The sequence below is a fragment of the Carassius gibelio genome, chromosome B15 (genome assembly GCF_023724105.1).
Source record: "Carassius gibelio isolate Cgi1373 ecotype wild population from Czech Republic chromosome B15, carGib1.2-hapl.c, whole genome shotgun sequence".
Classification (NCBI taxonomy): Eukaryota; Metazoa; Chordata; class Actinopteri; order Cypriniformes; family Cyprinidae; genus Carassius; species Carassius gibelio.
Window position 1 is genome coordinate 14,653,593 of NC_068410.1, and position 14,346 is coordinate 14,667,938.

General features: G+C 36.5%; 1 protein-coding gene across 2 annotated transcripts in view; it reads left to right on the plus strand.

The window, feature by feature from the left end:
• The first annotated feature begins 4,043 nt into the window (after nt 1-4,043).
• Nucleotides 4,044-14,346, plus strand: part of LOC127972261 (protein-tyrosine sulfotransferase 1) — a 40,568-nt gene continuing 30,265 nt past the window's right edge. The window contains exon 1 of one of the 2 annotated variants that reach the window (XM_052575623.1): nt 4,044-4,420. The gene's annotated coding sequence lies outside the window, so the exon portion shown is untranslated. The remainder of the gene's footprint in view (nt 4,421-14,346) is intronic. The other variant, XM_052575624.1, reaches the window with a different exon arrangement.

Sequence of the window (14,346 nt, forward strand, 5' to 3'; positions counted from 1 at the left end):
GAAGCTTTGTGTTTGGTTGGCTAATAAAATATAATTTAATTTAATAAAATAGTCTTTCTTTTTATTAATTCCTTCTCTTTCTACCTCATACTTACTTGAACAATGCCTAAAACTTGGTATTATGAGCACTTCCTGCCTGTTTAAGAACAATTACTTTATGTACTTCCCAATTTTAAGTCGCTTTGGATAAAAGTGTCTAAGAAATGACTAAAAGTAAGTGTAAATCGAATATATTTTATCAAAATAATTATTAATGTGATGAAATGCCATGTAATAAGTAGTATGACTGCACAATAATGAACATCTATTTTGAACATGTCACTTGCTAGCAACTCTTTTCTTCACGTAAGCTTTGCATTCAAATATTTCAACTCAAATAATTTTTTTTGTGTCTATTCCTTTAGTTTTGTGGCAATTAGCCATGTAATAAGTGGGATACTGTACGTGCTGTGGGTCGTTATTGCAAAATAAAGCCCTCAGTCTTATACAATAGCCCTCTGTATACATTATCCCTTTCTGAACAAATATTTCTATATAAATAGAACAGGACCAATTAGAGACCCCTGGTTTTTTTTAATGGTATGAAAGAACTTGTCTAGCCTTCACCAAACATCAGCCTGAAACACACTTCTGGGATGAATTGAAATGCGACTGTCAGCCAGACCCAGTCGTCTCTCATCAAAGTCTGACCTCAATGATACTCTTGTGTCTGAATGGGAGCAATTCCCAGTATCCGTGATCCAGCGTCTACTGGAAAGCCTTCACAGGAGAGTGGAAGCAGTTATAGCAGCATTCGGATGACTAACTCTCTATTAATTCTCATGGATTTGCAATTAAATGGTCAACATGCACAACTGGAATGACGTCCAGGTGTCGATGTACATGGCTGTGTGCTTGTACAAGGTGAAATAGTAGTTTAATCAATCAACTGTTGGTGAAAACCAGAAAGCTGCAGGGTTTTTTTAGTTTCTGTGGGTACCCTTGAGTATGAACAGGCGAGTTATCTGGGCCAAGCACTCCATCACCCTCCCCTTTGTCCCCCAATCTTCTGGTTTTGGCAGAGCTTGAAGGCTTTTACCTAATCAAGCCAGACACTGTGTGACTGATTAAGAATTTGATTGCAGACGAGGAGGACGAGGACAGAGAGCTCACGCATGCACATTCATCCAGACAGCCATCTTTTGTCACAGATATTACATTGCACATCACAAATGATAATAAATCAACGTCTTTGTATTCTAACCTTATACACAGTGTCCTTCCAAACGATTCCAAATGCTTCAAATTTCGTGGGTTCTTGAAACATGTGTTTCCAATAAAGTATCGACGCTAACCTGAAGCTAACTGTCTGCAGACACATGATCCTTTTCTCTCAGTGCTTCTTGGTAAATGAGAGCCAACCAGCTTCATTATTGCATCAAACCTTCTTTGGAGACCTCAATAGGCAGCTGAATGGTTTTAATTAAGAATGAGGCTGTGTGCTTGTGTTTTTAGCGTGTGCACTGGTATGGATCTCTATAGGACTGTGGATTCCAAGCACTGGTAAGATCAGACCTGACACAAGAGCTGTGTGTGTGTGATTCATCTTCTTAAGCCGCAGTCAGTGTTTTTGTTGACAACAGTTAACACAGTAATTTAGATTTTATGGTCAAGTTGGAAACTTTAAATATAAACTTTTTAAGGATTATTTTGAGGTTCTGGAAATGCAGTTTTAAAGGATAGCCCAGCTAGCAAAAATATATTCTAAGAACATTTTGCTAACGTTCCTTCTAAGTTACGAAAATGTTATTTCTGCTGTGAAGGTTTAAAATGTCTGTTTTTAAAGTGATTTACTTTTGGGTTATGCAAATGATAGGGGACATTCCATTTGATCATTTTGCATTCATTATGGGAACGTTACTCTTGAATGGGAACTCTGGGAGTTCACCCAAAAATTACAATTCTGTCATCATTTACTTACTCTCAGCCAAATCTGTAAGATTTTATGTGTTCTGTGGAAAACAAAAAAAGATATTTTAAAGAAAGTTTTACACATTCATTGATCGTTAATAGGGTTCAAAACAACACTAAAGAAAGAAAGTCATACAGGTTTAATACTTTAAAGTATTTCAATTATTAAGTTATTCCTAAAGGGATGTCTACAGAAAAATGTTAATTGTATCACCATGTACTCGCATTGCTCCATATTATGCCTTTCTTTCTTCGGTGGAACATTAAAAGAGATATTCTAAAGAATATTATTGGTACAGTTCTCATTGACTTCCAGTGAATGGTCAAAAGATATAATGCACGTCAATGGGAAAAGAAATTCTCAGGGTTACCAACAATAAAGAATCACTGCTTCTGTTGCATGCTGTTGATAACTACTGAAAATAATTTAAAATGAACATAAAAAAATGTAATTAATTTAGTAATTATTCATTTTAAACTCATCGAATAACTTGTACAAGTCAAGACAACATTCAGTGGTTCTGTGGTTTTCTTTAATGCGCAGTTTCATTCAGTCTTTGCTACTGTATATGTTTAGGATGCAGTGAGTGTTTATGCAAGCAGCCACATGAAGCAAATTGCATAGAGGCCTTAGGAAGAGTGCACACTCGGGGGTGCCTGTCCCACTGCAGATCTGAACAGGCCCATATGACGACACGCCGTGTTACACCACACAGTCTGCTTTCCTGCCATTCTCTCAGGACCCATCTGTTCTCACACTTTGGTGTGCTTTCTCAGCACCATGCATTAAACTCTCCGGGGACATATTGTTAAAGATGCCATGTCCGACCCACCTGCTTGTTAGTCATTACATAGTCGGTCATATTTTTGTCATCTTCCACAGATGATATTTGAATAGCCGGAGCTACAGACCAGGAAAAAACGGCCTCCCAGAGGGATTGTGACTTTTGTTTGATTGTCATCTCACTAAAATGTATGGTGTGAATAATTTTTCACAACCCCATGAACTATGAAGAACTTCCTATTGAAAGAAACGTATGGAAAAATCATAACTACCTTATAGTTAAATCTCAATTTAAAGTGCCCCCGTTCAAAGAGATCTGATAACTATGTTTTTTCGTTTTAAGGGAAAAGAGAAAGACTCTATTATTCAAGTGCTGTCCATGTAATATAATATAATATAATATAATATAATATAATATAATATAATATAATATAATATATAACATTTTTCTACATGCTCTCAAAAACACAAAGGTTTGCTGAATAAATCTGTTATTTGAAGAATGTCAGATCAGCTCCACGTCTCCAGTGCGTTTGACCACAGCATTAGCAAGAAACATGAAACATGGGCTGAGAAACTATGGTGATGGGAGCTTTTAGGGCCTCAAAATATCTTGGCTCTGGAGCAGCTGAGTGCTCTGTTTTCATGTTATGGTCTATTAGTGCAGTAATGGCTGTCAAATTCAACTTATTCTGCATGAGGACTATTTTGCCAGTAACGGTGCATGCGTTCCAACTCAGGATGTCGGAATTTCCCAATTTCTTCAAGAAACAGTGGAACAGAATGTCACTTGAAGCCGGACTTCATTGGAACACAGTAAATCACAGTTGATGTCATGAACTCAGGGAGATCATAGTTGATAATAAACTTTAATTAATCAGATAAAATGCATCCATGAGTCAAGGTTCTAACATTCAGTTCAAACATGTATTCGAAAAATTTGAAAATACTGAACATCTGGATGAATTTGATTCTTAAATATATATATTTTTAATTATCCTCTTATTAATATTACTACAAATTATTTCAGTTGTTAAATAGTTTACTTTGTTCATATTAGCAATATTTATTCCAGAAAAAAATGAAGTAGTTGGATGCGCTTTCCCTTTAAGAACCCTGTAAGACCACGGTGCTCTCTTGCAAAACACAACTAAAGAGGGCGGGGTTAAAGCCAACTGCGCGTTTAACCAATAGCATACGCCGAGACAAACACGTCAAATAGCCTCTCGACCAATCGGAGTGTTGCTATTATTTTTTTCTTCACACAGCGAACCAGTAATCGTGTTGCCTATGTGGGATAAAAACTCCACACGAAAGACCGTTGTTTAAGATTCAGTCAGAGGAGATTTCAGCTCAGATATACTTATTATTAATTTCAAATAATCGTCCAATGCATTGCGCATATAATCAGGCCGTACTTTTTTGAAACAGTGCTCTACGGAAAACATCTATGTAAAGTTGAGGCGAGTATAGGCGAATAACGGACATCTGGCAACCTAGTGAAGGTGACGCGCTTCGCTGCGATACAGTTGTGGCGAGCGCAGCGTCGAGAGGTTCACAGTGTCGCATTTTAAAGCGGTGAATGGAACAGCTCAAGCGAATGGCACGTCTGTGCGTCGGTCCTCGACTACAAAGAGTTCTTGTGTAACCCACTCATCATCTGTCGTGACGGATCTACTAGACCAGGTGCGTTTCTTTACACATAATCCAAAAGTGTTGCAGCGTTACAATGTATTTGCATTACCGTCCGTTATAACCGCATCTCAATCTACTTTCTTTCGGCGATTACCAAAACAACCCTTTCCTTGTTTTAGTCCACCTTAAGTTTAAAAAAAAAAAAAACGGACTAATGTATATATATCTGGACTGGGGGGAAATGATGCGGACTTTGCACGTGCCAACATTTGAATTGAACAGTATGGACATCACTCCGCTTTGTCTGTCAATCCCTGATGTGTGCATGTCAAATGAGATAGAAATAGATAGAAAGATAGAAACAGAGTTAGAGACGGCCTTTATAATCATTTGATTTGAAGCACCTACTCGTCCTGATTATATAAACAGGAATAACATGTTATCAGCTGTGTCAAAATTACAATTATTCCTCGCAGAAGTAAATTTGATGATTGACAAGTGTTTCTGTTTAGGTTTTTGTGAACAGAGCCCGTCTGTAGCCCCAAGGCCTGGCAGTCACTTCAGCCAAATTCATAATTTATGGTCAGACAGCCCCCTTTTTTGACTATTTTGGATAATAGAAATACCTTTCACTTGTGCTTTGGCCAAACATTAGTCCAGTGAGAATGACGGCCGGCTGATTTTCTTGTCTGATTTGATAGAGAGGCAGATAAATGTGATGATATGTGCCAAAGAAGTGTGTGTGTGAGAGAGAATACATATTCTTGATGGTTCCTTGGGGTTTTAGTGGACCCCTAGAAGTTTACTAGTCTCCTAGACTTTTGAAAAGTTGACATTTCTGGTAAAAAATTCATGAAAATATATTTATTTTATTTTAATGAATGATTTTTTTTATTAATCTATTTTTTTAATGTATATATTTATTATATATGTATATATTTTGAATTTATTAAGTTATTAAGAATGAAACATTTCAGGGCATTAGATTACTGTCACACTACTGTGTCTGCTAAAACTGAAAATCTATTTGATGGACAGTCCTTTTTGTTAACACTTCTGCTTTAACACTAACTTGTGTTGTGGTTTTGTCTCACAAGCGCGACACTTGCGTATTGATCTGTCCTTGCATTTTGCGCAATCGTGATACAGAGACCTGAAATATGGACTTTCAACAAAGACATTCCTGTGGTGTTGTGTCTCTTCTTTGGAGGCTAAAACATGCGCTCACTGCCTCTGATGTCATGTTTTTAATGCTGATTAATTTGTGTGGTTCTTTGCGTGATCACTCAGGATTCTTCCAGCAGTGAAGATAGTTTTGACCCAGCCACTAGAAGGCAGTGGGGATTGAGATGTTTTAACTCGGAGACTTTCAGCCAGTTCTGATGCTCAAACACTATCATTTGTACTGAATGTGAACTGCGGTTTTATACTTTTGAGCTGATTGAATTGCCACTTCAAATCAGTTTTAGCATTGCAACACCGCACTTTGGGCATCTTAGATGAAGCACTGTAGTCGGTGCATCTGAATATTAGATTAGGCCCTTCGCTTCTCAAGTCCACATTGTCATAGATCATTTTAAATGTGCTGCAAAATGTGTTCAGCTGCGCCCGATTCATTCAAGAACCTAAAAGCTTCTCTCAAAATGAAGAAAATCGCTGTCAAAATGTGGATGTACTAATATGAAGTAATGCGATCTTAAAAGGCTTTCTGCAGCAAGCCTTGGGGTCGGAGGTCGCAAGAAATAAAACCATCACAGATTAGCGAGTGCCTTCGAGCCACTCTTTATCCCAGTGTCTGACTCAGCCTCGATTGAACATTCAGGTTTAGCCAATGGCCATCAGATGAAACATTTTTGACATTGCTATATTTTAGGGATGCACCATTGAAATTCTGATATCATTTGATGTTACAGATTTGATGTTACAGATGATATTAAAATTCTATATAGTTTGGTGCAAGCAAAAATAATAACAAATAAATTGCATTTAAAATTAAATTGTAATGCCAGGCACTGCCTTATAGAAAGACATATTTAAAAAAAGAAAATCTGTGTTATTATTATACTAGTGTTTTTAAAGATTAGCTTTAAAGTGATAGTTCACTCAAAAATGAAATGACGGATTATTGACTCATTTACTCACTCTCAAGTTGTTCCAAATCTGTATGAGTTTCTTTCAAAGATATTTTGAAGATATTGATAACCAAACAGTTGCTGGTTCCCATTGACTTTCATAATACAGATAAAGTACTATGAAAGTCAATGGGCACCAGAAACTGTAACTTTCAGTTGAACTATCCCTTTAAGTGATGGAATAATTATAATCCCAGCTGTTACATTAAAAACCCTAATATTAAGTGATTCATATTACGAATAAGGTACAGATACACTGTGCAATGCTAACTCTATTTATTAAAGGTTACCTTAAAGCTTTTCTCAGTGCAGCTGTAATGTTTGCATTGAGCTTAGACAGGTGACATGGGTAGATAGAGGGTGCATTTGCGTGATTGATAAAGAACAGTTGCCACAAGACCTGAGCACTCCTTTTGTGTCTATTGTAATCGTTCAGAAATCCCGTCAACACACGGCTGTCAGCTTCAGGAATGATTGCATGGTTCTGCTCACGAAGCGCTTTCTACATCAAGTGTTCCCATTCTCTCCTCGCCCTTTGAATAGAAGCCCTCATATCTAAAATGAAAAGTGTCTTGCTCATTTTGTCTGTTGCTCATTCACCGGTGCTGGATTTCATTTTCTGAGGTATCTTTTCTGAAGGCTTTTGTTCAAGTGGTCCAGATTGAACCTCCTTAGGAAGGATCGGTGTTGTCTGAAAGGGAAGATTACTGAGTTTGATCTTTTCCCATGTCTGAATTGTTAAGACTGTCTTTTTGTGTGTGTGTGTTAACACAGAAATGCATTTCCTGTGATACCCAAATATAAATTTGAAGTTGAAATTGTGATTTCAGCTCAGGGACACCATTTTGAACAAACCTTCTTGAAAAAAGTTGGGAAGAAGGTCTTTGTCCAGTTGACTGAATTGTAGTCGTTTTTAATGCCGCAGTCTCATGTGAGTGACAGTTAACACATCATCTGGGAAGAGAAGAGATGTCGAAGCAAGAGGGAGGGGAATTTATTTTAATAAAAGATTATAAGGGCAAAAAAAAAATCTGTGCATTGATTAATCATTTATAATAAATACCGCAGTGTTCCATAAAAAATAAGAATAGTACATTTAGATTTCATGGCGATTTTGAGTGGAAAAAAATAGGGATGCACTGATATAAAAATTCTGGGCGGTACTGACAAGCTTATAATTATGTTTATGTTATGGATGAAAATGATAAATAAAATAAAAATAAAATATTAAAAGCTTAAATTAACTAAACATTAATGAATTAAATTAATCTCTAAGGTGGCTGGTAAGTTTCAAAAGTTTGGGGTCAGTATGATTTTTATTTATTTATTTTAGTTTCTTATGTTCACCGAGGCTACATTTATTTGATCAAACACAGTAAACCGTTGTGAAACTTAATTTCAATTTTAAATAGCCTATTTGTTTTATGTTTTAATATATAGTTGCTTTATTTATTCCTGTGATGGAAAAGCTGAATTTTTAGCAGTCTTCAGTGTCACGCGACCTTTTAGAAATTTCTCTAATATTCCGATTTTCTTATTATCAGTGTTGAAAAAAAAAGTTTTTTGTGAAAACCATGATCAAATATTTCAAGTATGCCAATAAGAGGACACCAAGACAAGAGGCATCCAAAAGCAATGATGCCTTCTTTACTCCAGAAATTGCAACCCCCCTTCATTTTTTTGTTAAAGGAGAGCGAGAAACTCTTCACGTCTTGTTAAAGAAATGCTTCTCAGGCTCTTCTTCTCATTAAGTGATTCTGTGGTCTGGTTTCAGCACAGGGCCGTGGAGGATTCCCAAACAGATCAATGTCAAATCCAGTGGAGGATATCTGTAACAGAAGTGTGGAAGCTCTATTAATTTAACACCAACACCTTCTTGATTTCTCTTTCATGAATGTGAAACGCGAGACCAAACATCACTTAACCGCAATAGTAAATCAGCTAAGAGGCTTGTCCTCGCTGGAGTGGAGTGGTTCACATCCAGATGATGCTAGCTTTTAAATGTCTGTTAATGACCGAGTAAACATCCATGCCTTTCATTTGTTCAGTCTTTTCTTTCTGTTTAGTGATGTAGCCTTCTCATTAGCTTTACTAGTCTGAACATCCCACTCAGCTTGTGTGTATGCCACAACTGAGACTCATGTCTCCTCTGTGGAATAAACTGGAGTGGGTTTCTAGCATATGATGGTTTTATAAGTGAGCTCGAACTTAAAGCAGAATGGGAAGAGGATGAAACCGTGACTCATTGCGTGACACAGTTCAAGGAAGATGTTCCTGAACAACAGCGTTTCTTCCTGTGGAGAGCCTCATCCATTACACTGAGGATTCTGGGTGTGGAATTCCTGTTTACCATCTGTCAGTACTAACAGCCCGCAGCCAAGAAATCCATCAAGTGCAAGGCTCCTCTCCAACAAAGAAGCTCTGCACAGACCTTGAAAGAGAGCTTTAAGTTCCTCTCACTTATCAGAGGCGGCCGATGTTCACAGGATGTCAAGGTTCAAGGTTCACGCTGACGTTTATCTGAGTGTATGATTAACACTGTAAGACAGACGTCACCAATAACATCAACATGGATTTCTGTGTTTGTTTGTCACAGCAGTTTTATTTCTGCGAGTGACACAGAAGGAAAGACAGTCAGTGGTTTATAGATGATGAATGATGTTAAGAAATTGGAATATGTTAATGGTTAAGCTGGTATGCCTGGAGAAAAGCAGTGTGAGTGAAGAATTTGAGATGAAGTATGAGACATGAAGTGTGGATAAAAACTGCATAAACACAATTCTTCATTTGTGATGTTGTGGAAATATTGTTGATTTACTTCAAATAAAATGACAGATGATTTGTTCATAGACCGCAGAATACAGTGTTGACTTTCATTTGGCTCAGTTTAATTTAGGCTTAGGTTCAGTTGAACCTATGAAAAATTTTCATTGCTGCAGGTTAGCATAAAAGTTCTGCCATTCATAATCTCTTACAGTGCTGTTTCTCATGTTTTTTTTTTTCAATCCACCGCACTGCTTTGTCTAGATTGCCGTTTTTGACTGTGTGCTTGGCACTCTTGCAGCATCTTGGAAAAATGAGGCTCTCAAGTTAAAAGTTTTTATTTTATTTTTATTTTGTATTATTATTTTTTTATAAATGCATCTCTCTATAGCAGTACACTATGGGTGGGCTATCTTCCCGAAAATCACGATCCTCAATCTGAATCATGATCTTCTGAATTCTGAAATGCACTATTAAGTACTTATGTGCTGGTATTTGGTGATACGATATATCACGATAATGTATATGCATGATATTGTTGTCGTTGGCACATCAAAATACTGTGAATAATTATTTATTACAAATGATTCTGATTTAATGCATTTTAAGAAAATGTTCCCCATCAACTGGTCACAACACAAAACTCTATTAACTATTGTAGTATATACAAAACTATTTTTTTTAACAACGATTAATAACTTCAGTAGCAAATGTAGATATTGCTCATTATTAATTGTTAATGCTTTAACTGTTAACTAATAAGATCAAATTGTAAAGTGTTAGGTATTGGTCTTTATAATTCTTTTGCACTTTAATGCGTGTGAAATTCTTTTACTTTATACACTTTTTGTGTATTACGTTACTGTATGTAAATGGTCAGTTCTTTTTGTTATGAGAAAAAAGTTATTAAACCTGTTTTTTTTTTTTTGCAACTTAAATACAGCGATAATACCATATACTGTACCATTTTATGATCATTAGCAATTAATTGCAACATGAAAATTTCATACCCTCATATGCATTTACATACTGTAGTTAAAAAAAACAACAACAACAACAAAAAAAACGCAGTATTGCATTAAACAATCAGTTGTCAAAATGGTCATTAAAACCTGAGTTTGTAAAACACTCCACCCCCGAATGAATTAAAAATATATTGATTCTTATTAAAGGGGGGGTGAAATGCTATTTCATGCATACTGAGTTTTTTACACTGTTAAAGAGTTGGATTCCCATGCTAAACATGGACAAAGTTTCAAAAATTAAGTTGTACATTTGAAGGAGTATTTCTGTTCCAAAAATACTCCTTCCGGTTTGTCACAAGTTTCGGAAAGTTTTTTTCGAGTATGGCTCTGTGTGACGTTAGATGGAGCGGAATTTCCTTATATGGGTGCTAAGGGCGCGTCTGCCGGAAGAGCGCGCGCTCCCGTATAGCAGAGCAGAGAGAGGCTGTGCACAGACAATCACTCATCACAGCAAGAGCGTCGCGAAATGTCACAAAAGGAGTGTGTTTTTGGTTGCCAGGGCAAGACAACCCTGCACAGATTACCAAAAGAGAAACAGCATTAAGGGACCAGTGGATGGAGTTTATTTTTTACAGAGCATCAACGGAGTTGTGTAAGTGTTTGTGTTTGTTCCCCTGCATTTCGAAGATGCTTGTTTTACAAACAAGGCCCAGGTTGACGCTGGATTTGCACATCGTTTATTTCTTAAGGATGATGCAATCCCAACGAAAAAGGGTCACGATCGTGTGTTGGAACCGCAGGCGGTGAGTAAAACTGCTTCAAATATCTCTGTGTTATTAACTTAGCTATCGGCGTGTAAGCACATCAAGTAAACAACATGCAATGTTGTCATCAAACTGCACTTTTCACATGTACAGCTTAAAAAAAAAAAAAGACGACAAAGTGGAACTTAGTTATTTTCCAAAACCGCTAAGCAAATATATACAGTTTCAGTACATACCACATAGAGAAGCCTTCGCTGATGCTGCTCTTGTTAAATTTCAGCCTCTGGATCTGTGTCACAGCTTCCAGACTCGCTCAACACAAAATCCTACTGGCGCTCGTGATTCTTTAGCTCCGCCCACACGTCACGCCTCTAGGCGCTCGTGTTTTTCCGGGAAAAATCGGTACAGACTATCTTTCTCTTATGAATATAATAAAACTAAAGACTTTTTGGAGTTATAAAGGATGCAGTACTACTCTATAGGTACTCAAGATTAACAGGATATTGAGTGAAAACGAGCATTTCACCCCCCCTTTAAAGTTGTTGATTCAGTCAAGACCAGTGAGTGATAAAGCTGAACTGTACGGTTAAGGTCATTTTGTGTTTGGATGGCTGTGCTAATTGTTTTGAGAACAAGTACATTGCATTGGAGAAAAGTGTCAAATCGTTTGAGAAAAACTGTAAACCTATTTTGTTGCCACCCAGTTCATGTGCCATCCACAGTGCTAAAAACACAGCAGATTGAAAGGTGTTTCACATTAGCTGTTACTCTAGTGTTACTCTAGCAGAACAGTGGAGCTCTGTACTGACCAATCAGCATCCAGGACAGGAACTATCCGTTTTATAAAGGCAGTCTTGGAGATCAATATTTGTTCCCTGCAGCCTTAATAGATTCCCTAATGCCATCTGAATCTGTCTGTGTGGATAAGTGTCTGCGTGTAGGTATTTCAGTCCCTCAGTGTTTCTCTTCAGATTCGCATCATATAATGTAAGTTAATGCAATATCGTTCCTTTTAAGTGCCCCTATTATGGCCCCTAAACGGTACAGCTCCTACGAGTTGACACTGAAAACAACAGTCGATTACATGACAGAATAAAATATAATTATCATTCATATTACCATCATTTTAATTTACCATTAAATTAATATTGTTACATGTAAAACATTTTAAATAAGTAAAAACAATACATTATACAAAATTTTTTGTTTTTAATTGTATCTGGGCATTTTACCTCTGACCATGCATGAGTTTTCATTTCAGTTGTGGCGAGTTCAAACGTGACCTCGCGAAAGACAAGCAAGGTGTGGGATTATTTTGAATTAGAAGACTATCTTAGAGACTAGCCAAACCGAGCTAATGTCAATCACGTTATTCACTTCGATCCTGTCCACGCCGTATATTCCTCTAACGAAGACTCACTTGGGTGGTGGTGCGGGATGTCCAGGCACTTTCCAAAATTCTTTTGGCTCGCTATTCGTTATCTCTGCGTGCCTGCTACTTCAGTTCCCACCGAGCATGTTTTTTCAAATGCAGGAATTGTTAAACGCCTCAGGTCCTGTCTTTCTTTTTGTTCGTTTTGTTTTTGGATGATATAGCCTACATGATGAAATATGTTTTTAAAAGCTGTTTTAATGCTATTTCTTGATAAAATTAGTTTTTGACTTGTTTTAATATATTGGCTAACTTTTATATGAAGATCATAAATTCTCCATTGTTCTGCATTTTTCCCCAGCTGATTAGAATAAATAAGCATTGGCTGACATTGAGTGTGTGCCTCCTAAAATTAAATGATGATAATGCGAGGCAAACGTAGGCTAGAGCTTAACTGTGACCTATTTTTAGTGGAATTCGTTGAGGGATTTGGCAGTTTGATTCAAATAATTAGTATTTCAAATGTAGGCTATTATATACACGCACAACTTTTTTGATTATTCTTTCCATCTTTTGGGGGGTTCTTACTTTTAGACTAGTTGATTTGTCGTTACAATACTTCCATTTAAACAACAGTCAAGCTAGTCATCATGCACATCCTTAGTGCCGGTATTCAGTAATGCAATATATCACGATAATGAATATGCATGATATTGTTATCGTGGGTACTTCGAAGTACCATGAATAATTATGTATTACAAATTATTCCGAATTTGAAATACATTTTAAGAATAATTTTCCCATCAACTTGTCAAAATGCACAACACCGCTGTATGCTGCTGGAAAAACGCATGTGTGCTCTCATGTAAACAAGCACGCATGAGTACATGGGGGAACACGTGAGAGACACTGATTGAATGCACATTCACTCTCTGACAGCAGATGGCACTAAACTGCAGAAAATGCAGCCCTTACCCTGGAAACCCCATAAATAAAGCAGCTACTTTTTAAAACATTTTAAATAATTTTAAATAGTCGTTCAGATTTTGTGGATTTGCTATGGTGTTCATCACAGCGCCAAATACTTTACAAATACAAATATTTAGAATAAATAGGCTATTTGTTTTCAAACTTTTTTTTTTTTCATTTTAATCTGGACTACAACAATAATAAAAGCATTAGCAATTAATCGCAACAGGAAAATTTGATACCAGCAACAGGAAAATTTGATACCAGCATATCCCTAGTGCCAACACAAGCATTAGAACTGCATTAGCATTAGAACTGTGTTACACACTGGATGAAAGGTAATTTTCAAAAATCCATAATGGGGCGCTTTAAGAAATTCTTGACAATAATGAATAATGGTGCTCGCACATAATCTCCTTAATGTGGACAGAGATGAAGAGCTGTGTCAATTTAGGGTCACTTTACCAGCATCCTGGAATAGATTCCCAGCGGAACCAGGCTCAGGTGTCTCAAGAAACTTTATTGTCTGGATTCCTGAGTGGGTAACCTCCTTCGAATGGCTTGAGAGGCTCTCATGGGACTAGTCTGAGCGAAGTGGCTTAATGCCTTCACACACCTTTTGTTCCCTTGGTGAGATCTGTAAGTAATGTAATGAACACAGATGACCTTGTTTCAAATATTAGTCTTTAGAATATTGAAATTAGCTTATTGGAGGCCATTTGTGTACACAGATTTTTGGTCTGGCAGTTAAAGAGCTTATATATATATATATATATATATATATATATATATATATATATATATATATATATATATATATATATGTTATTTATATATTATTTGCTGTAATTTTATACTAGATTTAATATTTTCAGTGTTCAGTTGAACTTTACTTATTTATGATTTTCTTTAATGTTACTGTTTAATAATTTTTTATGCTTCAATTTAAACTTACTCCAATATTTATATATATTTGTTCAACTTTTTTTTAATTAACAAATCCGTTTTTAAT